Source organism: Zosterops lateralis (genome assembly GCF_965231275.1).
Source record: "Zosterops lateralis genome assembly, chromosome: 3".
NCBI lineage: Eukaryota > Metazoa > Chordata > Aves > Passeriformes > Zosteropidae > Zosterops > Zosterops lateralis.
This window is the reverse complement of record NC_139764.1, coordinates 19,799,690-19,824,101: the sequence shown is the minus strand read 5'-3', so window position 1 is coordinate 19,824,101 and position 24,412 is coordinate 19,799,690.

The window sequence follows — 24,412 nt, the reverse complement described above, 5'->3', positions numbered from 1 at the left end:
AAATAACTCTCTGAGGTCCAGTAATGTTGCTTTTACCATTTGTCAGGTGTATAATCACTCTGGAGAATAAGAATAGTGAGGTCTTTGTAAAATCATGAATCAACATTCCCAACAATTCAACTGCTGTGAGTAGGTCAGGTCAATACCCTCACGTCTCAAAAAAACTACTTAAGCCCCCCTGTCTCCTGAGACCATTACATCAATAGATGCCTCCACTACTACAGAAAATGACAACTAGCAACGTAATACCAGGAGATCCCCTTTAACAGCTCCTCTATATTAACAGCTGCTGGGCTCTGCTCTGGGCGTTTGTCCTTCTTTCCAAAACCAAGCCATATATATTCCTCTGGCCTTCTGTGAGAAAAGGTTTCATTGTTTTCAGGATGATCTTTTTACTTTTAAAACATAAATAATGGAATGAACCAGGCGATTCTTAAGAAAAGACAATCAGGAGTGGGAATCCTAAAATGGTTAAATAGGTTGTTTCTAAGAACTTGAGATAGTTTGGTTAATATTCAAAACTATGCACTTCTCATTCACTGAGATTTGTTTTCAGCTTTGCTGTCTTTATATCACACGAAATCCCAGCTATAATGTAGTTCCTGGCAAAATCTATGACTTCAGTAGACCTAGATTTTACCCACACAGTTCATATAATGATCTGTGTTCCCACACCCTGTAGTGCCACATTCTTTTGTTGTACTTGCCATTTCCCACCCCAGAAAAGAAGACTCTTCTCTCTGCCTTAAACCTCCTTCCTTTATGTCTTTTACATATTTTGTTAAAATGCAACAACAAGCATTGGCAGTGACTGAAATGTTACTGCCTCCCCTTAATTCCACAAGAGACAGTGGGGAAAAACAAATTGAATGGAAAGATTTTTTTTTTGTTTTTTCTTTAAATAGTGTCATATTCCAGTAACTCAAATGCTGCTCTGAATGTCTGTGATATGTCTGGACACAAGACAAGGGCACTGAAGCTTGTTCTGAAGTCTGCAGGCAGTGATCACCTTGGCTTTGCCTGGGCAGAAAAGCCAACACCTAACTGATGCCTGATCATCTCTCCACCAGTGAGACACAGTACAGACTTGGTACCTCCTCTACTAAATTGACAATTTTCACTAAAACTCTGAGTTTTCAGTTATCTTTAAGCCTTCTACCACATTCTAAATTTTGTTTGGAATTGACTGATGCGTTGGACAGATTCAAAGTGATAAATGCTTTCAAACCACCTGCTTTCAACACACCTCTCAGGCCCCTGTTAAGGCAAGAAGGACAAGCTGTGTATGAACTGTCTTTCTTGTGATGTTTGCTAACATTTGGACATCTTGTCTTACGATTTAAGCCAGAAGAAGAAAGTACAAGGTTGGACGAAATAATTTCTAGTGATTCTCTTTCTTTGCTGATAATTTTACAGGATAGTTCCTGGATTATATCTGGATGAATCAAAGATAAAATTGTGTTTGAAGTGTCTTAGACCATGAAGAAGGGAGCTTCTTCCAACTCCAGTTTCTTTCAATATTGAAATATTGAAGGTTTTTGAGTATGAATGGAAACACAATTTTACAAGAAGTTCACAGCATGAAAAATCATTCTGCCTAGTTCAGCAAGGCACAGTTAAAAAGAAAATATATGAGAATGGAGTTTGACTGATACATCTTTAATGTATTTATGCTCATAACAACTCTGTTCTCTTCCTGACCTCTTGTTTCAGTTATTTGTTTCTGATGTTAAAAGTTCAGGCAGCAAATGCTCCTTGAGAGCTGTAATCAATTTTCTGAATGGCAAAAGAGAACAATAAGATTTTGTAGCAACTGAGATGCATCTTAGCCCTCGCTGGTGAAAAATGTAAGCTATAGAAAGTCCTTTTCATCTTTTAGTAAGGGTCCATTATTTCTGTATATCTCTTTTCTGTGCCTTAGGAAAAGGTTTGTACAGTAAAGAATGACTGACTATGTAGTAGTTCTTTCTTCTTTTGCCAAGCTCTTTTTAGCTTTGGCAGCAATTCTATTTTCCCTGTCATCATCTAATGTCTATTTATTTTACATTGCTACAAAGCCAGTGCAATTCCCTCATAAATCCCAGGTTGTGAAGATGAAGAAACATTTCGATTCCTTTTATTAAAATTCTCCAGTGTCCTCTTTATGATTCCTACCATCTAATTAGGTTTGGAAAGGTCATCAGTTTGAAAAACTCTTGGAAAAGAATCAATTGAACTAGGAGATCAGAGGTTGCCAAATGCTTTGCATTTCTGTGCTCTGAAATACCTGATCAATCTTGGTTGTCACAGGTGCCACAAGAGTGCTTGTCACTAATTGTTGATCTAACTAACCTCATAACCTCACTCCCTTTCTTTCACCTCCACCCTTCTGTCCTCCTTGGCTCTTGTGTGCACACAAACATTTGAGGCACACACACAGAGCCCCCATTAGACTTCTAGGAAAGTGAAGATATTACCCTAACTTTGAATGCTACTTCAACAATTCTCCACAGCTGCCTAAAGAGAAGATGGGAATAATGACATTGGGAAGCTCCATTGACATAATGCCATCAGCAGCACAAAGTTGTGAATATTTTAGGGAATCAGGTTGGGTCAATGTAGAACTATATTTTGTTAATCAGAAAAATTTCAATTTTTTTTTTCTCATTTTGTAGCCAGTTAGAAATACAAGAGTTTTAAATTATTGCCCTCAGTGTGGGGAGAGAGAAAGCCTTCTTTTGGATCATATTACCTCTCACAGTACAATACCAGATCCCTCATGTCCCAAAGGTGTAAGTCTTGGCTTCAATTTTAGGAAAAAAATTTAGAAGCAGCCAGCCTTAGAGGATGCTGTGATGTTTTCTGATCTTGGATGGTGCAGACACTGTTTCACAGCTACTTGGTCACTGATGAACTCAGTGATAAGGTGCTGCAAGGCTGGAGTTGGAGCTGCTAATTAACAGGCAGATTCCAAACACACTGTGCAATAAAAGTGAAAGATTAGAAGAGTTGTATTGAAACAGCATCAGAAAAAAATGCATCCCCCTGGAGTGTTTAGAGGTTGAGGTCTTAGACAGAAGTAATCCCATCTTCATGCCTCTCCCTGCATCCATACTCCTGCAGGGAAAGGTGGTTGGCTCATTCTGTCACCTCATGCACAGCACAGAGATGGACAAAAATCAACAAATCTGGTCTGCTAAAAACTATGAGTAATATACCTCTTGTGAACACGGCTTTCCAACTCACACTCTAAAGAGATTGCAACAGGGATGATTTTACCTTTCATTGATATTTTTCAGGATTTCACTTTTTTTTTATCCATGTGTAAAGAGTGAAGTGGTAGTTTGTTTTCCCCTACTTTTATTAGTTCCATGTCAGTTTTGAGTTCCTATGAGGTAATAATTTCTTATATATCCACGAAATGATTGTGATATGCACAGAAATGTGTAGAGTTAAGCATTTTATTTTTGCAGCCTTTATTCTGTAGTCCCCAGAAGGCCATGGATGTTCTACATTTAACAGCCACTGTCCCCCTACTGTGCTTCTTGATCTCTGAAATTCAATTATGTAAAAATACAAGGCTTGTATGTTTTACATTGCATTTTGGTATTAAATATGATGCAAACAGGACCAAAAATCTGAAATATCTGAGCCTTTAACTTTTTCACTGTGTCTTCTTAATCAGAAAAAAAATAATGTTGAACTCTTCATGGCCTCCTTGTACTAATGCATCATTTAAGAGGACATTAAAAACACATGAGTTCACTCAGGAAGAGGTTAGGAAAATGTCTTTTGATACAAATGTATTTTATGAATAATTAATTAAGACATGCAAAGACGGAGAGATTCGGAATTCCGTATTTTGAACCTGTGTGTCTTAAAGGCATGTGTTGCGCACAAGAGGGAGCATAAGTGAAATCTTCACCATTTGCAGGCAGAGAGGAGCATTTGGCCTTTCCATATACTGACATGATAACTCTGGAGCAGAGACCAAACGCGAGGGTGTGTGCATGAGCACACCTCATCCCAAATATCCATGGTGGGAAGTTGGTGTGGAGTAGCATGTGAGAACACGAGCTCTGGCTTTTGCCTTTTGCCTTACTGCTGTCTCTCAGGAGCTTCCTTTGCCTTGTGCCAGGAACCAGTTTAACACAGGCCTTGCCTTTGTAAAGACAACAACTGTTCCCATCTTTCACGTTGTGCTAGTTTTTAGTAACCATTATCAAGTGGATCAGACACCCTGCTCTTCCTAAAAAGGGAGGACAAATTACCATGCGTTCAGATTGTTTCCTGGCAGAGAGGTGTTAAATAGGTCCTTCCCAATACAAATGCAATGGTCAGTCTTACATCCTCAGTGCCCATAAAGACTGATCTGTGCTCTTACAACTAAATGGAGCAATGACCAGAAACTCTTGGGAATAAAAAAACCTCTGTGTTTCTGAACTTTCTGCCTTTCTAACAATTAAGGAACTAAGGAAAAAGCAATCAAATTTACGAGGCCTGAAAAAAAAAATTAAATATTATCTACCTCGTAAAATGAACTTTTAAACCTGAAGTCATATTTCTTCAAGCCTAATACTTTAGTTTATCTTTGATCATTATAAATTATCCTCTGTAAAGAGCAGTGCTTGGGAAAGTAGTTGGCAGCATTTACAATTGGAGTTCATTCTGCTTTATTTATTGAAAAATGCTAAAAAAGTAAAACACTGAAGTACTTCACATTAAAATGGTATGAACCCACCAAGATAACTGCTTGTAACTGTCTGTGTAAAATTATGGTCACAGTAACCACCTCTGGCTCCAGAATAAACTTTCCATGCATGTGAGAGCCAAATGCATTTGCTTACTCAGATTTTCACTTGAATGATTATCTTTTTTCTTCCTTTTTTTTTTCTTCATATACATGAAAATCTTTAAACAAGAAGGATGGAAAAAGGCATCACATACCTGTCACCTTAGGAGATGATGGATCATTACAAAGAAGAATCCAGACAACTTTCAGTGCACAGTTCATTTCTCTCTTTCACTGACACCAGTAGCATGTGAATACATACATAATTGCACAGGGCAGATTAACTCCCAAGAGATTTCATTCCTTCCAGAAAATTATTTTCCATTGCCAAAACATCAGTCCTCCAATAAAGGGGTCATAATAACTAAATATCAGTATCCATTCCCCCTGCAGTGAGTTTTACACCACCAAGCTTTGCTGTGGTGTTCTGACTTGCTGGCAGCCAGAACAGGTCTGTTCACTGGAAGCCAAATTCCCATTTTGTAGTAGTTGATTGCCTTTCACTATATTAATATTGTTCATAATATTAGACAACTCACAGGTAAGTAGCTACTTCTTGCATAGCCAGAGCAAAGCTCTTGCATTTTGACCATCACACTGGTTTTCATCCTTGCTAGAAAAAAAAAGTTAGAAAAACGACAAATTTTTGAACTTTTGGCCATTTTTCTCTGCAAAACAACCATATCTTGTGCTGGGGCTACTCTCACCTCCAGACTTCAGCAAATCTCCTGAGAATCTGATGTTGTAGGCCCTTGAAGAGTGACTCACAGCAGAGGAAGGGTGTTCACACAAAACAGTGCTCAGGGTGCAGCGGGGGAGCTCTGGGGAGTTGGGAGCTGCTGCCCTGCCAGGCATCCCCATGAAAGGAGAGTTGTCCATGGCCTACAGTGACTTGGAAGGATTTGGGATCTGCTGCCATCATGGAAGCAAGGCGCCACCAAGGCTGGACTTGTTTGCCTGCATCTGGCCTTGCTCTCCTGCTCCTGTGAGACAGCAGCTTCTGCTGCCTTGAGAGCACAGCTGTTCCTTCCATCTCACTCCATGCTCTGCCCAGAGCTTCCAAGCCATACAGCTGGCATTGAAGAGTGCCTGAAATCCTTGTTTGAGACAGGACATAGTTCTGGGAAGGCACACCTCCTCCTGCATCCTGCATTTACTTTGGTAAGTACTGAGGGAATGAACCTGGGTGGCCTCACATTAGTACTTAGGCTCATTTTATTGGTTTACTTGTCCATTACCAAAGCTTTGCAGCTGGTCTTTAAATTTATGGAAAAGCCATTATAAATATTAGAAAAAACCGACTCCACAGGCTCTTGCAGCCTTTTCACTGCCATATGATTTATTTCTAAACCCCTCATCTGTTTGCTGGTTTATTTGGTCACCCCTCACTGAAGGGAGCTCCCAAGATCTGAGATGGCCTGTGCTTTGATGCTCCCAATAACCTTTTCAGAATCACTAGGGTTCACCAGCTTTTGGATCTTTGATGTGAGTGCCTATGAACAAGGCTTTATTTTGAGCTGAATTGGGTGTTTTTGGAGAATAGATATCCAAGTGTGATGAGAAGAACAAGCACCTCTGAGGGCCATTATGTTGGACTCATTGAGAAGTTATTTTCTTGCAAACCTTTGCAAATCTCCAAGCTGACACAGAAGAGTTCATGCCTTAGAGCTTTCCAGGGTTTAAGCAGAGAATTCTCTGTTTTCAAAGAGCCAGGGCAGACATTGTTTGGATTTCATTAGAAACTGATCAGACATGCTGGATCTGAAATAACTGCTGCCCATGGCCAGCTGGAAAATACCCACTTGTTGCAAGGAAACTCTAACCCACTAATTATCCTAAAAAATTCATGTAGGAACGTTCTTGACCCATTTTTTCCCTGTTCCTTTTTTTCCCCTCTTGAAGACATGGATCAATTGCTTTCTTAGAAAAATTTAGCGGATTTCAATGTCATCTTTTGGGAGGTTTAATCATCCAAAAATGTACGGTGCTAGGTCATGTAGCAATAGCTGTCACAAATTAGCAATAAATAATATACTGACAGCCTTTATGGAAGGGAGAAACATATGAGTTTTGAAAAAAATGAAAACAAACCCAAGAGGTAATGAAACTATTCCTCGTTTTAAAATCTGATCATTGGTCAAACATTTAGAATATGAAATAGTCAGTTTAGCTACATTATTCAGTATTTCTCATTTTAACATGCATCTGCACTTTTGGTTTTCAGCTAGGACAGAAACCAAGGGAAGCCAAAATGCCTAGACAGGAACAGATAAAAGCCCAAATACTGAGACTGGAACAGACAAAAGCCAAAATATTAGCCAGAAACAGGAAGTACTGGACATCTTACAAGACAACCTCCATATTCTTGTGAGATCTCCAGCCAGGGGTGTTGACTGAATAGATTCAAATTATTTGGACAAGCTTTGAGTAATTATCTAAATCTTTAGGTATTTAGCTGAAGCACACACTGAAGTCTGAGTCTCTCACTATTCGCCTGTCACTTGAATAAATGACCATTTCTCAGACAGTAAGGCAAGCTTGGAGTGGGAAAAATCCCAGCTAAGATATCAAAGAATGTCTTCACAGTAGATGTTTCTATCTGCTTTCTAGGGCATTAGGGAAAACAGATTTTTCCAAATAGTGATTAATTCATTAATTATTATCGTTGTACATTTACTGATTGGATTTTTTTTCTTCTGTTTGGAGCTGTTGAAAGAGGCAGCAAAAAGGATTCCAAGCCAGTTCAGCAGACAAGAATGGCCAAAAGGCTGATGGGTTTTCTCCTGCTCTCACTGTCGCTCACCTCTGCACATCTGACCAGTCCACAGACCACCACAACACACCACAGTGTAGCATGTGCTCACTTGAGGTTCTTAATTTGCTGCCTGCATAGAATGTAATGTTGGATCCCAAACTGGATCTCTGTCTGGTATCTTATTCTTGGGGTCATTTATTATTACTACTACTTCTACTATTATTATTATTATTATTATTATTATTATTATTACCACTAGCGCTATTGTATTTGTCAACACCTCCCTTGTAAAGAGAAGCTCTGCTCTATTCCTGATATTTGCAGTCTTTCAGTATGTAAAGGGGGTTTATATAAAAGGAGGAGAGCAACTTTTTACCCAGGCAGATAGTGATAGAACAAGAGGGAGAGTTTTAAACTAAAAGAAGAGAGATTTAGGTTAGATATTAAGAAGAAATTCTTGACTGTGAAGGTGGTGAGGCACAGGAACTGGTTGCTCAGAGAAGTTGGGGATGTCCCATCCTTGGAAGTGTTCAAGGCCAGGGTGGCTGAAGCTCTGAACAAACTGATCAAGTGAAAGGTATCCCTGCCCATGACAGGGGGTTGGAATGAGATGATCTCTAAGATCCTATGATTTTTTGATTCTATGATTACCCTCTTATTCAGATGGCATCTCTCCCTAGCTGTGAAATGGTATTGTGGTTTAAAGCAAAACGAGTGAGAGGCTCCAAGTCAGAGATATAATTTAATAAGAAGAAAGGTAAAAAGGTAAAAGTAAAATAAAATAAATGCAATAACACAAAGGATCACTGACAGAGTCAGAATACAACCTGAGCAGGATGGTGGAAGCAGTCCAGGTGAGGTGCTCTTCCTGAAGCAGTGATCCTGTAGAAAGGTCTGGGAGCTCTGCTCCTCTGGGAATCCAGTGGATAAGTGCCCTTGCACTGTCCCACATACCAGCTTATATCCAGGTGAGAATGCTTGGCTCCTCCCCCTGGGCAGAGCATCTCACAATAGGATGAGGAGTGTGAAGTGGGTCCTTGATGGCCCATTAAACAGAGATAACCACTGAGGGAGTTACCTGTGACTCGTGGGCCATTAGCAGGAGACACCCCAAAAGTCGTTAGCAGAAGAGGCAGGGGGCAGTTACCTGTGACTCATGGGCAAGGCATTAATGGGCCATTAGCAGAAGACACCCCAAAGGTCATTAGCAGAAGACACCCCAAAGGCCATTAGCAGAAGAGGCAGGGGCCTTGGGAAAACACTAGCCCACCTGGTTTCAACAGTTCATGAAAATGGTGATAGAATAAATATTTTGTGTACATTCTACACTGCAACCCAGGACAAATGGGCATGATGTAAATATTACTGCCACTGCAAAAAATATCTTAAGAGAAGAAATTACATTGGGAAAATAAGTTTGTTGAATTTTTCATGATTTAATTATTTTCCCTGCATGTGGAGAGAATCACATTTTGAAATTCATTTTTCCACTGGCTCTCTCACCAGGAAAGGAACAACAGAAAATACTGGTGTGTGTTTGCTGTATTCTGATAAAATACAGGAATGTTATAAACTTTACTTAGCTTAGCATCCATCAACCCTTGCTTTCTCCACTCTTTGAAAGTTTTATTGTAATAAAATGTAGTAAATGTCATTATAGTGAAGCAATGTTGATAAGATGATCATTTATTGAAAAAGTTTTTTAAAGAACTCAGCTTCTCCAGTAAATTAGAATCTTTAGATAACATACCACTTAAAATGACAAAAAATAAACATACTGAAATCTTTGTAGTAACAACATGATCAGCTTGAGGACATCTTTGGAATGGAGATGGGGAATAACGGGGCAAAGGAAACAGCTGGTGGAGTGGTTTTCTTTTTAAAAAATTATGCTGTTTCTACTAAAAAACATAATTATCTCCTTGGTGTATCCTTGATTCACAAGCAAGAGATGGTAAAGAAATTCTTTGATTTGAGTCAGGTTTGCACCAAATCTTATTTGTGGGTTAGTCACTTGTCATGCTGAAGTTTTGTGAGATGAAAAAAACAAGTTTTGGTTTTGAACTTGAAAAATCTCAGAGTGATTGCAGAGGCTTCATGAAGAGACAAGCACTGTACAAACAAGCCATACAAACTGATATGTGAGGAAAATCATGAGAGGCACAGTTTCGCATAGCCCAGGAGAAGAGACTGAACAGAATAGTTATTTTGTAAGGGTGGGTTGGGCAGGAACAACAGAGGAGCAATATTCAGATAGAGAATAGCCTCCTGTAAAGAGAATAAGAACTGAAACTTTTACATAGTGAAAGTGAGAGATAATGTACTTATGGTGTAGCAGTATCAATGCTCACTCATACGTTATGAAAAGGCTCTTCAGTGTGCAGACAGAGCAGATGTGTGATATAGACTGCTTGCTGACACTGGCTGTTACTGAAGACTTTTGAAAATAGTCTAGACAAAGCTTTCTCAGAAATGATGGGCAGAGCTGACTCTGTCTTTTCTGCTGGCACACGCATTCTTCAGCAAGAGTGCTCTTTGTTCACTTTGACAAGAGATACAGATCAAGAGCAGGAACTTTGTCCTGAGTGTTTCTTTATAAACACTTAATTCTCCTATCACAATTGGAAAGCTTGAACCAAACCAAGAGTTTACAGTGTGATAAGACTGTTTGACAACAGCTAAGTGTAAATTAGGAGCCTGCAGCTAAGCATGCAAGGCACATCTAGGTTGATCTACTCAGGGGAGGAATGTGTCTCCCTCCACTCTGAAACTGGTTTGTTTCTGGAAGCAAATTTCTCTTCCATCAGTTTCTTAACCTCTACTTGTAGTTCTGAATGGTTTCATTACCCAGGAAAATAGTCTTTTCATAATTCTATGAATTCCATGATGATTTGTGGTGCTGTGTTTTCTAGGAGGAAACACCCATAATGGAAGTGTTTGCTTATTTAGTTTTACATTTGTTCCTTTTCAATCAAGTTCATCACTGCATCAAGTCATCCATGGCTCCCTTTTAGCAATAAAAGAGAAAGAAGAACAACAAGCCCTAGGTTAGTCTCTGAATTCATGATGCTGTATTTTTCCATTTGTTATTCCTTTGACATTTCAGCTGGATTGTTTTATTTTTGTTCAGAAGAAGAAAAAACAGTTTTTACATTTCAGTAGAAGTAATGGAAGTCCAGTCAATCTGCCCTGTGAAGTTCTTTGAAGTCAGGTAAGGGGCTACTCCTGCTGTGTATTCCTAACTCCTGACCTAGGAAGACTTCCAGGGAGCCTGTCAGGGGCTGAGCTTGCAAGTTGTAGCTCTCTTTCCTCAAAGAAATATGGCCAAAAATAATGAATTAATTTCAGTAATGAAATTAGTGATGTGATTGATACAGTTAATATAGAAGCCAAGAAAACATTCATCTGATATTGTGAGGCTATATTGACTTACACAGGTTCTGCAGACCATGATGATACAGAAAATGTAATAGAAATCTACACTGCAGAGCAAAAATGGTCTTATTTGCTTTAGAATTAGGAAAGTTTTCAGTCTGCATTTCAGTGTAGATATGAATTAAATACTTGATGTGAATTTCAGGATTAAGCCTTCATCAGGTTCCTCTCCAGAGCAGTTCTTTACAAGACATGGGAGACTGCTAAGTTTCAATGGAAGAGTCTAAGTACACATACATGTAAATTTAATTAAATAAACCATGCTATTGATTTCAGATCCTCAGGCAAGAGTATGGAAGTGACTACACTCTGTTTTTTCAAGTTATCAGGACTATCATCTTCTGGCTTACAGAACTCTCTCCCATGTTGCAAGTTTAAAAGCCAAATATATATTTTTGAGATGTGATGGATTCACCCCAGCTACAAATTATGATAAATATCATCCACCTTGCTGAACATATACAGTCCAACACATTAGTGGGATTTGAGATGGAGCTAAATATGGAATCATAACAACATATGCTCACTTGAGGAAACTGCTCTCCAAATACAGAATTTAGTCAGATCCTTTTGGCGTTTGCTTTTATTGGACAAAACTAAACCAGAAAAAAAAAAGCCCCAAACAAAATACCTTTGCTTATTTCTTTGTATGAAAAATGTAACATAACTTATACTTTGAAATAACACTATTGCAGTAAAAATCTGGGAGTAAACTGTGTTTCTGTTTCCAGTCAGAAAATATGGTTCCATTTTATTTGTTTTTTACAGTGGCCTCTCATGCTAAGTCTCCATGTGATCATGACATTTCCTCCCCAATGAGAGAGAGATCAGAAATCCAGGCGATCACACAGAGAATTTGTGTGTCTTGGCAGCTGTGACCCGTGTGTGAATATGCGTTCCGCTCACGCCAAGGTCCAATTTGCTGAGATGTGTGCAGTTTGCACCAAGGGCCTGAGCCACACTGGGACCCATCGAAGAACTCCTAAGTGAATCCTTAATCATGGTGTGTCCACTGGAAAAAAAGCAGACTGTGCACCTAGAAAATTCAGTTTTGACTGCCAGATAGCTAACTTCCACAGCTTTTTCTGTTCTCCAGAAATCAGCAGCGACTTTGAACAGCTGACAGCGCTTTCAGTGGTACATCTGGAGAAGCAAAAACACCACAAAACATCTGTTTTTGTTGTTGAATAAAAATAAACAGTGCAGAGCTGAAAGCTGAGTGAAGAAAAGCTTTTCGGATACAGTGAACGTTTTGTTTATTGCACAACCCCGCTCATAGGAGCCGATCTCGTGCTGGTGGGTGGATCAGAGCACTGCTGCTACGTGCTGGAGAGGCACAGCTAGCACTGAGGGGGCCGTGCCAGCTCTCGGGGGGACATCCCTGAAGAGGTAGGAGTGGGATTCGGGGAGGCAGAGCAGTCGAGAGCGTTTGAGCATCCGCATGAATCCAGGGAAGGCTCACCTGAACCCATCCATACTGCAAACCACAGAAAGGCAGAGCAGGGTCACCACAGGGAGCAGGGTGGATGTAGGGCTCCTGTCCTGCATGGCTGTGGGGAAAGATGAACAACATGTGGACATTTGTGTCGTATTTTGAATTCCAGAAAAGCATTTCCATCCACTCATCCCTCCACCTCACCTTCACTTCCATAAACATCATCACCTACGCAGTTTTTAAAGGAAATCTGGAAAGAGATGCTGTAATATTGCTCCTGAGATCTTACTTGGGGTTTAGAAGGTTCCCCAAAAATTTTCAGGACAAGCTGCAGTTTCTGGAGAGATATAAACTGATCTCCTACCACTCCCAAACAGGTGTCCCCAAAACTGCTGATGCTGATCTTGTCACTGATCGCAACCCAATTAAACAAGAGTGATTCTTGACCTCAGAGGTGTTAAAGCTCTGTAGATCAGTTCTGTAAGAAGTTCAGTATCTATCAATTATTCCCATGAAGGATACCAATAGATCAGCTGCCTGGACACTGTCCCAGGTAACAGGTTTTAGGGGACTCCACTTGAGCAGGGATGTTGGACTAGATGAATCCCAGTGGTCCCTCCTAGTCTGAACCATTCTGTGATGCTGTGATACCTTTAACTGTGCCAGAAATAACTTCTAAGAAATCAACTTAATTTTTCATTCATAATTGCTCTAAAATATCTTCATTTATAATAAAAATGAGTGGGCTCTCATCAGCCCTGAATGAGACTTAATTATATTTGAGCTGAAATGGAGATATGATTTATTTAGAGAGAATTATACTGAAAATAAGAGGCCCATTATTGATACACGACACCTTCAAGATGCTAGATTTGTGGATCCTTCTTTCTTCTTTGAAGGGATCTGAATTCATTGTCTACAGGACCCCTATGAAGTGCAGAAAATACAACACACATTGTGAAACAATCTTTGAGAAATAAATTCAACAAATGTTCTGCCCTTTTTTCATTGGACCATGTTGTAAATGAGACCAGAAAAGTTTTATTTCTCATTTATCTTAGGTCACTGAAAGCAGCCATGGGGTTTAGCTCAGCAATCTAACTATAACACTGGGTTGGGAGTGGTAGAAGATACTTTTGTTTTGGATTCAGAAGAGAAGTTTTAGATTGTGCATCTGCAACTTATACAAAATCTGGCTAGATATTCAAAATTTTGAAAATTCTTCTGAAAAATGATTATTAATTCATGTATGGTTTGTTTCTTTTTAATTTTTAAATATTTTTTTCTCTCCATTTTCCCAGTGTTTGTTTTGTGTTTGAATTAGATGGTCACACAGTACAATTAAACAAAATGAAAGTGATAGGGTATTTTGAAAAGTTTTACTGAAAGGGTTTTTCTCGTCAACTTTTTTATAAGCGAAAATTCATTTCAACCTGACTCCTCCCCTTCTTTTAACTCTAATTTTTGACAACCTGGCATTTTTTTTATTTTTAGTGAAACAATTCCTGTGAAATTATATGTGGTGCAAAAAATCAGTGTTTCCCACTGGAGATATTTTTCACTGACTACACAGATGGGAAAGATTGTTTTTTGCAGTGCCCAAGGAAATAGATTGAGAAAAATGAGAGCTGTGCTTGGGAAAAAGGAAATTTACTAAGAAGAGACTACAAAGCCATAGATATGAGTCAAACAGTGCAATAGATGTCCTTCAACAACTGCAGCTGCTCTGCACAATACCTAAATCACCTGAACAAGAGATACAGAGAGATATTGCAGTGACAGCAATCGAGTACTTGAGCCAAAGGGAAAAACTAACTAAAAAAATAGAGAACTCTCAGGCAAGATAAGAGTACAAAGGCCAATGGCATAAAACACAGTAAAATACAGGAAACCTGTAGGAAACCCTACTTTCATTTTGATGACAAAGGACTGGTTTGATCCATCAGTATCTTCTCAACCATTTCTCACTTTACATTGTCGGTAGTGTGGGTGGCACAAGGCTGCAGCAGCACAAGTCCAGCCTTTGCAGTGCTTTTCACAGTAGGCATTTAATGGTTTTCTTCAACTTCCCAGGTAGATAAAAGTCACCTTTTAAAAATGCCTAAACCAATGTTGATGTTACTGATGAGCAGAGGCAACATGAGCATGAGCTGAGGTCTATTTGAAATCACAGTGGCCACCTCTCTCCCTTTAGAAGCAACCCTGGCACCAGGATGATGTGAACAGCAGGACATGTTGATGCCTTACACTGGTGCTTTAATGTCTCACAGATCCCACCTATCTATTCTATCCATCCCATCAACACAGCAGTCACCTCTGCTGCATAACAAATTTCCTCTTCTTCACCAGAATGCAGCCTGGAAGGCTCGAGGCCATGCCTGCTCTGCAGTCACATGCTTCCTACTCCCTAGGAATGACCTTGCACCAACAGCAGGAATAGCAAAATGAGTGATCATCAAAAAATTAAGTGATTTTGTAATGTTAGAGCAGTGATTTAACACAATGGAAATTTGTTATTAGAGAAAATAGACATCAGAATCTAAATGGAGTTTTACTCTTTTGATTACTGTCTTCATCTTGTTTGGTTTCCAGGTAGTATTACTGTAATGCATCTTCATCTCTGTGCAATACTGCAGTCTCTTTTTTTATGGTTCTACCTAATGTTACAGTTACTTTCAACAGGAGGGAAGAGAAGGATTTGCTCTTCCTGACTATCCTGACCAGTTCTGTGGTGAAGAAGAGCCCAAGCTCACAGCAACGAGGCTGGATGACAGAGCACCTGCCCTCACAGCAGCAGCACTGAGTGCTGAAGTTTGTTCCCCTACTAACACACTCTTTGCAATGCCAGCCAGCCCCTTTGTTAGCCAACTTAACTGTGCATCCTTTTGGAAGACTGGAAAAATGTACTTCATTGTGAGTGTAGAGTCAGCATTACCCAGAGAACCAGGTTGTAGGGCTGAGCTGCAGCTGACAGGGAGAGGTGCAGAGATAAGAAGATATTGTGTTAATTCATTTGTTTAAGTGGCAGCTTTTGAAGAAAAGACCATGGTTAAAAAAAAAAAAAAGTGACTGAGGTGACACAGAACCTGGGAGAATTATGTGTCTAAGTGGTCTTGTGACAATTTTTATAGCTTAGTTTAGTCTTGGATGGGTCCCAGCTTCTACAAGCTGCTGATTCAGAATAGAAGATGGCTGATCTTTTTCTCCAGCAAAGTAAATAAATAGAGCTTTAGAAAGGCTGAAAAAACCCCACTCCCTTCTGCTTTCCAGCACTTCTGCAGGGCTCCTGGGGTTGTGGGGATGTTAATTCAAATGACTGAGAAAACATGATCCAGTTCACTGATAGGTTTTAAAAACAGAAGTTTTTAATGCAATGGAAACAAAGGCTGACATGAAAGATTCAAAATAGAAGAGAACAGCTTCTTCTTAAATCAGTATAAATTGTCTGTGTGTCATGGCAGTGAACATGTTTCTTTTTTTTTTTTCTTTCAGGAACTACGTAACCACAGAGTTCCTGTTTACTGTATTTCTTAAGGATAAAGTTTTCTGTGGTAAGAGACACCTAAGACCATTAGGCACGCACACTACAGATCTAAAGAAAGTCTATTTACCAGAGCTTCCAGGAAAAATATTGACAGGGCAGTAAAAATACTTTCCTTGATTACTCAGGCTCATATTTTAAACCTAAAATTACAGGAACTTTTCTCTTTTACCAATTTATTTTTAGAATCTTTATTTTTTTCTTGTCTTTTTCTAATTTTTTTTGCTTACCTTTTAAAGCATGGCGACTTTCCACTGATTTTGCAAGCCAGGGTCAATTTTGGTAAATGCTTCTAAAAGTCCTCGTCCCTTTTTTCTGTATTTTCACTAAGTCAGTAGGAAATGATCAATAGAAGGTAAATTTACCTTTCTTCAATAACTGACAGATGAAGCTACAGTGTATTTCAAAGAATATGGCCTATCCTTCAATCTATTTTTAATAACGTATGGGCAGTGATACCTATGTAATGAAACTAAGCTGTCTACATATTTTTGTAGTGCATATTACAGCAAAATCTGAACACCAAGCAAACAGAGATGAATTATCCTGGAAACTCCTCGGGAAGAAAAATATTTCCTTTTCAAGCTATCAAGGTGCACAGATAAGTTAAAATGAATGTCAGACTGTTTGTGTTTTATGAACCCAGGATCCTTCAGCACGAGATAGGAGGGGAACTCCAAACTTCTGGAAGTGCTTTTCACTGCAGAAGGAGGCAAACACATGGAGTTATTCTCTGACACACAAGTGCAGATATTGAAGGTCAGCACCTCAGGTGTGGTTCTGCTCAGCCCCAGCACTTCAGAGTTTCAGAGCCCTGAGACATGAGAGGGAAAATAATTCAGGCAGCAGCCTTCGAGCCTCCAGATTTGCCTCTCAGGCAAGCAAATTGCCTGCTCTCATACTGATACAATGGAAAACTTCAAAAAAGAAGAGATGACTGTTTCCTCACTTGTGGCAGGCAGCAAATAAGTATATACATGGCAGGGTAAAGTGGAGCAGTTTTTGAAGTCCACCAGCAGAAAAATTCTTCCTTTCAAAATGAGCAAGGATGGTTGATTAGTTTTGGCTCTATCCTCTCAGCTCTCCCGGCAAGTATTGCTGATAGAACTGTCTGGAGTTAGACTTCCAATTTGCATCCATCCCTTTCTGTTCCCAGGAAAGTGGCCTATAAACTGCTTTGATCAGATAAAGTTTTGGCATCTTGTTCAGAATGGGAACTTTCAAGCTTTTCAAGCACAAATTCCTTGATTCAGCCTCCATGCAGAAAGATAACACAGCAAGGAAGCTGCCATAAATTTCAGAGGCTCATCCTATTTATAAACATAGAATTTGTCAAGAACTAGTATTGCTCCTGCTGGAACAGTGAATATGTTTCTTCAAATCAGTCCCTTTTCAATATTTCAGAATGTCACGGATTAGATAAGGGTTGTGTGTTCTTACAAGGGAAAGAACATATCTGGACAGCAACTTAAAAAAAAATAGAGATGAGCAAGGGAGTGAGGAAACAAAAAGGATAAAGAGTTTTACCACATAATCAAAGCTTAGAGACAAATCACAGGAGAAAGTTATCTACAGAAGGGATTAGCTCATTCTGGAAGGACAGAGAATAAAAAATTCTGTGTGTGTGTGTGTTTTGGTTCAAGGATGTGTGTATTTGCTATGATTATCCAGAAGCTGCCATTACCAAGATAATTCATGGTGCCTTTTAAGTCTCTTGCTCACGTTCTATGAAACACAGCTGAGCCTTTCTGTTCTTTACAGGAGGTATTTGTTCTTGTATATATATGTATTTGCACATATACATCTATACACACATTATCTGTGGTGTGCTCTGACTCCCACAATATGTTTTGTGGACTGCTGGAAGAATTGTACCTTTTTTTGTTGTTTCCTGCGACTGTGAGGACTGGATTGGACAAACCAAACTGTGTTTTTGGGCAAGCCTGAGAAATTAATTTTCCGTGTGCCTGCAAGTGTGAACATATTTAAGAAGAAGAAGAGAAAAAGCAGAGCACTACTAAAGCTACTGGGTGAGGTGGGAGCTGAAAAATTTATGACAAATGTACTGAAAATGTTTTCTCTCAAAAACAGAAGGGAGCTACTATAGCAGTAGCTATTTTACACACAATACTGACCAGTAGGGAAGAACAGACTGAGAGCTTAGAAGAGAAATGTGATTTAAATGAAAGCGTTTATTAAATATTTGAGTTTCATATTCTCAGAATGGTAAGTGAGCAAGAAAAGAACAACAAACAAAAGGATACAGAAGCTGCAGGAGAGATGGCAATTGCTTCAAGCAGTTGCTCTAAAAAGACACTTGCAAATACCCAATACCCAATACGGGAAAATATGAAGCAGAAATGAATAAAGCTTAAAGGAATAAACTAGGCAATCCTTTCCTGTCTTTAGTCTTCCCTCAGAAAGGGTAAATTTAGAGACATGAAACAATTCGTTTTAAGAAGAAGGGTTGCACAAGCAACTGAGAGGTGTCCCACTTAATTTTGAAGACATTTTGCTCTACAAGTGCCCATGATCATTCTGTGGTACCATACAGAGTTATTACTGGTTTACAGGTAGGAGAGAATGAAATTATCTCTTCCCAGATCAGCCTTTTTTTCTGGATGGGTGGGAAGGAAATGACCATAGATAGTCACACAGTTCCTGGAGTATCTGGAGTCAGGACAAACACAGACATGTGGTGCCAGGAAAGTCAGTCATGGGCTGAGCTGTGGATGAATACAATTAGATACAAGGTCTCATCTCAGAAAAATGTTAACAGAAGGTGGTTATAATGGGAAACAAATGGTATCCCCTGAAAGAAAAATAACTCTTCCTGAAGCCTGCTGGGAATTCTGAGTTCATACACAGGCATGCTTCACTGATCTGGAGCTCATATGATACCTTTATATCCAGAAATTCTGGGTTTTGCACAGCTGGTGAAGAAGGAGGAATCAAATATTTTATTTTTCCTGGTTCAGTTGAGAAAATGTCACCAAAAATAAAGAGTATAGCACCTCAGTTCTCGAAACCGAAATTTTTCCGTGATATCAATTCCATCCTGATTCTGACTGTCCAATAATTCCTTATTGAAGCTGGAAAAATAGCCTTGAAAAAAATGTCTCTGCGGTGAGCAGGGTGTGTTTCTCATCTACAGATTCAGTGTCCAAGAGGGGAGGGATAGACATGTGTCTTCTCACCAGAGGTACATCAACCTGGCACTGCTCAGATGTTTTCAGCAACAGGCTGGATTGGGTCTGACTGAGATAATAGTGCACCTTCAGGACCTCTGTTCTTGCAAAATCTTTCCAGAAAATCTTGCCACTGGGCTGAAACACACCCTAAAGATACTCAAGCAAATAGGTTTGACTGTCTAGTGTCGACTCTGTAATTTAACTGCTATTTAAAAACCAAATAGACTTGAGCTCTTCCCAGAAGACACTATGGTGGGTGTCTAAGGCTGTCCAAACAAGAAGGTCAGACATTGGCATGTTAAAGAAAAAGAGAAAAAGTGGTTTCATGCAAACCCAGTGCACCTTTTTTTTTTTTTTTTTTTCCTTAGAACATCAGCTATATTCTAATCCAAGTAGTCCCAGAGTATAGCCTTCCATCTCTTACACCATCAAGCATTTTAGAAAGACTGTTGTCTTTCCTTTCTATTAGGGCATGTCTCCTTACTGTTGCCATGACTATCGAGGAATATGATGGATATAGAGATCAGGAGGTAGAAATGTATATCTACATTTAAGTAGATTCTGGGAAAAAAAAAAAAAAAAAAAAAAAAAAAAAAAAAAAAAAAAAAAAAAAAAGAAGCAAAATACATTACTGCTAACCTGAAAACACCTGTCAGACTTATCTACCAGGTGAAAATTGGGATTCCTTGTAAAAGTTGTACTTTTAATTCTTCATATTCTTAATGTAGTCTATAATTCTAAAAATTTTATTTGAGATATTCTCTCCATACAAACTGGATCAACAAGTGGAATTCTGAGGAGGTGGGGCAAACATGTTTTATTAGTGGTTGAAAATTCTTTTCTTTCACCTCCAAATAGCAAGTGTGAACACACCAAAACCTTTGTTACTTAAAAAAAGAGACATCACAAGGGAATTTTTCTTAAGTGCTCACTTAGGACATGACACAAAATGATTAAAGGGGAAATTCTGCTCCAGCTAAAAAATTCTCACTGATCCAAGCTGGAACAATATTTACTTCTGAGACACCTCCTTCAGGTAACAAGGAAAAAACCTGAAATGGTGATAAGTAGCAAGGAAAAAACCTGAAATGGTGATAAGGGCGAAAACTGCAATCTTGAATTCCCGTCCAGAACCATAACAGTGGAAGTCTCCCACTTCATCTATGACAATTAGTTATGGAATAAAATCCCATTCAGTTTTCTTCATTAAAAGATGACTTCTAATTAGTATTTACTGAAATTATACCCAGAACCCTGCACTATTACCCTATTTTAACATATGTCATTAAGGAATCTGAAGCATCCTATATATATATATATATATCATCGCTTCCCATCTTTTTGGAATCTGGAAGTTCTCATCACAGTATTATGGCCAAAATGGACAATATTTCATTTTAGATAAATGGTGTACTTCAGATATTTATCTTACTGCTTGTCAGACTAAAAATGCAAGGTTTGGAAAGCAATCTTTCCCAGGCTTCCCACCTGACCTGCTCCTAGTTCAGAAGAGTCAGGGAAGAAAAGGCCTTAAAATCATGGCGTTTTTATGTTTAGGAAAGTGTTTTGAGATTCCTATCTGAAGTTTTAATGTCTTTTGCTGAGTCCCAGTCAGATGGAGCCAGTAGCTAAAGCACCTGGTCTCTTAAGCATAGACCATACATAAGGAAAAGGTCTGAAATGCATAAAATCTGAACATATCTTGTATAATGGAGTTCTTAAGTTGTATTTTCTGTAAATTACTGGGTGAATCATACAGTCTAAGCACATGATGATATGATCTGAAAAGCAGGTTTTAGTGGCATCAATTTGGGATGACTGTATTATAAGTGGTGAAAACATGAGAGAATTATGTACATTAACCCAAATGAGTGCCAATAAATCTTTATGTCTTCTGTCTCTCCTCATGCATTCGTGTTGCATAGCTGGATGAACACATTGAAGCAAAACTTTAAAGTCAATGCAGATCCTCTTTTTGGATCAGTTTTGAACAGATTTTGATTTTGATTAATTTTTTGAAGAATCTTAGATTTATCTAAAACAGATGATGCAGAGGGTAGTCACCAGCATTTTGCCATCATTTCTCCCTTGAATGTACATGGAATGAAACAAAGATTTTGTGTAGGATAGCATGTGATCATGTAACTAGAGACCCAGATGTATATAGTGAGTTCCAGGGAAGGATCAGAAGAGAATAAAACCAGAGCACGTTAGGTCATTAGGAGGGTCTCTTACCTTTTGAACATCTGAATTTGAAATTTAGGAATCATCTTTTTATTTATTTCTTCTGTATGAAATAATGCCATATTTTCATTCATATGGTTTGTGCCATATGTGCATATAAAAGAGATAAATCTTTATGTTTCTGCAGAAGTGCATGATATATGCACGTGTAAGTAACATTAGAAGCACTTTCCCCAGAGCTCGCTTTATATCCACTAACTCTGCTGCCTCTGGCTTCTCCCTGGCTTTGCCTCCCTGTTTGTGGCTTATCTGAAGATTTATTTTCAAAAGTGAATCATATGGTGAATGCAAGTGGAGCATTAGATCTGCTTTGAAAGGCGTATACTGCTCTTGATAACATTGTATATCATGATATACTGTTCCTAGCTAAAATATTGCTTCTACTTCAGCCTGCGAAAGAGCTGAAATAGGAACAAATCTATGTATTGAAGAACAGTTCTGATGAACATGTATTTTTGTTGGTTGTTAAATTATCCTCAATATATTTGTCTTAATAAAAAGCATCTTATTGTCTTCAGGTCATGCATGTGAGGTTCTTCAATTTTAAGTCCTAAGGATGTCTCCAGCTCTAACTAGGTTTATTAGCAACAGGTGTACAAGGCAAAAATGACCTGCCATGGGAGGTTCATTGAATTTTGAATCCAAATGCAGCTCTGAACACCTCCTTGAACAGAAATTCAAGCTCATGGTAAAACCCTTGTGTGAAGTTGCTTCTTTCCTATTCCTTAGAACTTGTATATACAGTACATTTTATATTTGTTGTTGTACTCCTTGTTGTAGCAAAGTATCTGCTATCCTGCAGTCCTGTTCGCATATTAAATGCTAATCTTTGTTGCATATATCTGCTCAATCCCACCTTGGTGTTTAAGTGTCCCAGCAGATGTTACAAGACACAGGCAACTTGAATGAGAACTTTCTGACACCTGGGGAATTTTAGAGGTCCAAAATAGTTTTATATAAAGTTGGACTCCATCCCAATAAATAGTTGTTTTGAAGAAATGTAATAATATTTAGGGAAAGACTCCTTTCAGACTTGCTTGCGCTTAATGGGAATGGTGAGACTTTGCTATGCTGAAATTAAACCTTCTGTGTAACTCATTTTTTAATCCATACCTACCTATTGAATTGCATAGCTACAAAAAAAAAGGCAAAGATTTTGTAGCTGAGCTCCTCCTTGAATGTGTTGTATTTTCCACAATGCCCTTCTTTAGTCATCTAGCAAACTACACAGTACATTGAGTGGGAACTGCACACAACAGAATGGTGTGAGAAATGTCCAAGCAGAAAACTTACCTAGCAAGGACCAGACAGGACAGAATAATCTTTATTAGTGCTGCCTTGTACTACAGAACCATTATTGAATGCTCTGATCTGTCCTCCCACCCAAGAAAAACCACAAACAAACAAAAAAACCCCAAAACACTGAACTCAAGACTTTTCTTTTTTAGCTATCTCATAATAAAAAAAAAAAAAGTCAGAGAAACATTGCAAGTTCTAGAATTTCCATTAATGTTTTTGAATTAATGTATAATAGGTTTGTATTTGGGAGAATAATATTTTTTAGCATATTTTATTACAACTGTTCTTAGTAACTTTCTGACTTAGAAGTCTATATATGTAGGAATCCTCTAGATACTATCTAATATCTTTTCTTCAAATAAAATGCTTACTTTTACTTTCAATTCAGAGCTAAGCAGCTCTGCCCATACGAGAAGTGAAAAAATAAAGACTGGAATTAGCTAATATGGTTGTGGATGACATTTTAATGGAAAATAAAGAATTGGAATAATATTTTTAAAACAGCAGAGTGACAAATACTTGAACACTGCTGTGAAAGCCTCAAGAGCTTGTAGCTAAACAGTAAAAATGATAAATAAAGAAGAAAGCTGAAAAAAATTAAGAGAACAGCTGAATTAGCAAAATAAATCTAAATCAATGTGGACTGTTATTCAAAATCATATTTTAATCTGAATATAATTTTAAGCTGCTTCAGTTGTGCACACAAAATCCTTGCTAAGTCCTACGAACTAGCAGTTAGAAGTGAAAAATGTACTGCATAAAAACTCACAAAACTTTTTTCTTGAGACTAGGCTTGGTCTGGACTTACTATATGAGAATCCAAAATCAGAAAATTAGAACTCTTCATAATCACTAAAGTATGATTTTCTTTTTCTGTCATTGACTCCAATTTTATAGTAGTGTCATATGTCATCAAAAGTACATAACAACAGCAAAAAGCCACAGGGGTGAGATCTACACTGAGTGAAATGAAATTCTTCTTTAAGTCAAATCCCTGAAAATGTAATATATAGGTAAAAGTGCAATTTTAGAGGCAAATAATTTTCAGTATGAGAAATAAGGGCCCCATCCCAAATAATGGCATTTATAATTCAAAATGAACTATGTCAAAACAGATAAAATTACAAATTGCTTTAGTGTGTAAGAGAAGTGCCTTCCCTTTTATATTAGATTAATAAAATAACTGGAACAGATGTAACCATACTTGCTTCATTTAGAGATCAAGAGGAAAATTTGGGGATCAGAGCTATAAAACCTTGCAGCCATCAGATTCCTCATTTCCTGCATTTGTGCTACCTTTCCATGGGAGGCAAAACATAGAATGGGAGGGGGTAGGGTTTCACAAATCTGTTTTCATTTTGTCTAGGCTTTTAAACACTGATTTCAAGATATTCTAGTTCATGGTCCTGATCCAAACCCTGCTGAGCACAGTGGGAGAATTCCCAGTGACCTCAATGGGCTTTGAATTTGCCTTTACGTACAAAATTTCTAAATACTAAATAATAAAGTTTGGCCTTTCCAAAGCGCACGTCTGCCATGTGCTCTGTGCACCTTTCTTGTAAAACTGAAGCAGCAGATATGCAGGAGACATCTGCACTGCAGACCAAGAAAGAAGTTGTGCCAGGGAGAGGGAAACATAAGAAGTTGATACCCTTTCTTTCAACTGGGAGACTGGATCTGGCTCTGGAGTCTGCAGATTTTCCAGGTGGCTTTTCTTAAAGGAGCACTGGTAATGTGCACA